This window comes from Taudactylus pleione, unplaced genomic scaffold, assembly GCF_031769625.1.
Source record: "Taudactylus pleione unplaced genomic scaffold, aTauple2 ptg000025l, whole genome shotgun sequence".
NCBI lineage: Eukaryota > Metazoa > Chordata > Amphibia > Anura > Myobatrachidae > Taudactylus > Taudactylus pleione.
The window spans coordinates 5,303,195-5,306,047 of NW_028284427.1; positions in this window are offsets into that span (position 1 = coordinate 5,303,195).

A 2,853-nucleotide genomic window follows, 5' to 3' on the forward strand; every position below is an offset into this window, starting at 1 on the left:
TCTTTTTATATATTTATATATAGTGTTGCCAACAATCATCATTTAAAACCCAAAATACTATTTATTAATATTTTCTTATCCACTAAATCTGTGTATCATAAATAAATAAAATAAATGAAATTAAAATAAATTAAATAAATACAATATAAACTAATAGTGTAGAATGACTCCATGAATACATATAATTAATACAATTATGACACAAAGAATAAAATAAAAAATATATAAAAAATATAATATATAAAGTGGGAAAACATCCCACTAGATGTATACATAAATCAACATATATGTATGATAAAATTGACCTATACCACCCTAACTATATTGACTAAACAAAAATTCCACAATTATATACAAATTAAAACTGATGTTAATGCCTATATTGAGCTAATTGACCATACTACTCTTAACTAAGGGATAGCTGTTGGTCTAGAACTCACATCCGCAGGTGTAATAATAAAGCTATCCCAAAAACTCACACTACCCCCAACTGGCAGTCGGTAAGGGATACAGAGTCCAATGTCATGAACTCCGAGATATATTTACACTCAGGAGCACGTGACATTACGCCTATATATCGCTGCACCGTATACCTACCCATATCAATGATCCCAATAAGAAGTGACACTGGTCCCTGCCCCAATGCCCGAGATATGTTTAGACTCAGAGCTGTAGGGAAGGTCACCCACATCTTCCTTCAACCTATATATTATTGAGTTCAACCATATCATTTAAACCGAGTGGTAACAGGTCTTTAAATGAAAGATCCAGTATGCTTCCCTTTTACATAATATCCCAAATCTGTCACCACCTCTTAGTGTGGGGTTTAATCACATCAATGACCACCAGATCAATATCTTTTATGAATCTTCCCTGGCAGGTCATTATATGTTTCGATAAAGGGTGAGTTTTTAATTGTTTCAACCACAGCCTTCTATGCTTCATGAACCTTATGTAATGGTCGTATAGTACGGCCAACATATTGAAGGCCGCATTTACATTGTATTACATATATCACATATGTTGACCTACAATTAGAAAAAATTCTAATTTTAAACTGTTTTTTGAAACAAATGATTCAAAACTATAAGTTTTAATTATAGTGTGCTTACATGTAACAGTGTCCTTATTTATACATAAGGACACTTTGAATTTTTTATGTACACCTCATCCTGTGATTCCCACGTTTTATTATTTGCTTAAGATTCATAAGAATCTCACATCACCTCCCGGGAGACCTATTATTTCGGGTGTAGGGTCTCTCACTAATAATTTATCTTGTTTTGTAGATAGTTTTTTAAAAGAGCACGTTAAAACACTTAAATCATATATAGAAGACATGTCTCATTTTTTGAGATTAATCAAAGATATTAAATGGAAGTCTACGTATTAGTTTATTACATGTCACATAGAATCGCTGTATTCCAATATCCCTCATGATCTGGGATTGGATGCAGTCGAATATTTTTTGAAATTTGATACGAGTATATCGAGTACACTATTAGAATTTATTTTGAATTCTATCACGTTTATTCTTCAACATAACTATTTTATTTTTGATTCACTATTTTTTTTGCAGATCTTGGGAACAGCGATGGGAACCAGGTTCGCCCCCAGCTTTGCCAACCTTTATATGGGGCAATTAGAGGATTGGCACATATGGGGTGGGGGGCATGGGGCGAAACTGGTTCTGTATGGGAGATATATTGATGATCTGTTTTTCATTTGGGATGGTGATCACCAGTCTGTTATCACGTTCACTGAGAGTCTAAATATGAATGAGTTTGGTTTGTGATTCACTAGCACTTATCACTCGGAGTTTATTAATTTTCTGGATATAGCACTTTTGGCAAAGGTCGGTAGTAATATTGTCACTGAAACATATATTAAAAGTGTTGACCAAAATCGTGATCTTAACTATCACAGTAGCCATCTTAGGAAATGGCATAATAACACCTAAAAGCCAATTCCTTAGAATTAAATGGAACTGTTCGGAGGCTGTCACATTTGATAAACAAGTGATGGGACTATACAATTTCTTTATCGAACAAGGGCTACCCAGAGGATATATTGGAGGAGGCATATGATGCAGTTAGATTAGTAGACAGAATCACTCTATTTGAAGAAAGGTCCCTTTCACATATAGAGAGAGTCAATGATCAGGGTAAGGAGAGGTCTAATATGTTTATAACTCAATTTAACACAAACCATCATGAGATTAAGAAAATTATTAAGAAGAATTTTCCAATTTTACAATTAAATGAGGTACTGTGTACCTCTACATCCCTAAAAGATAATGTGATATTTAGGAGAGCAGAAAATTTAAAATTGAAATTAGCACCAAGTTTTTTTAAAAAATAGACTACATGAAGAAACTAATAAATCTGATTTGATAAGTCCAAGGCTGTCATGGTTACCACAACAAGTAGTTGGACATTTTAGATGTGGGAAAAATGGCTGTGTTACATGTAAGCACACTAGGATTAAAACTTCTAGTTTTGAATCATTTGTATCAAAAGAACAGTTTAATATGAGAATTTTTTCTAATTGTAGGTCAACATATGTTATATATGTAATACAATGTAAATGAGGCCTTCAATATGTTGGCCATACTATACGACCATTACATAAGAGGTTCATGGAGCATAGAAGGCTGTGGTTGAACCAATTAAAAACTCACCCTTTATCGAAACATATAGTGACCTGCCAGGGAAGCTCCATAAAAGATATTGATCTGGTGGTCATTGATGTGATTAAACCCACACTAAGAGGTGGTGACAGATTTGGGATATTATGTAAAAGGGAAGCATACTAGATTTTTCATTTAAAGACCTGTTACCACTTGGTTTAAAT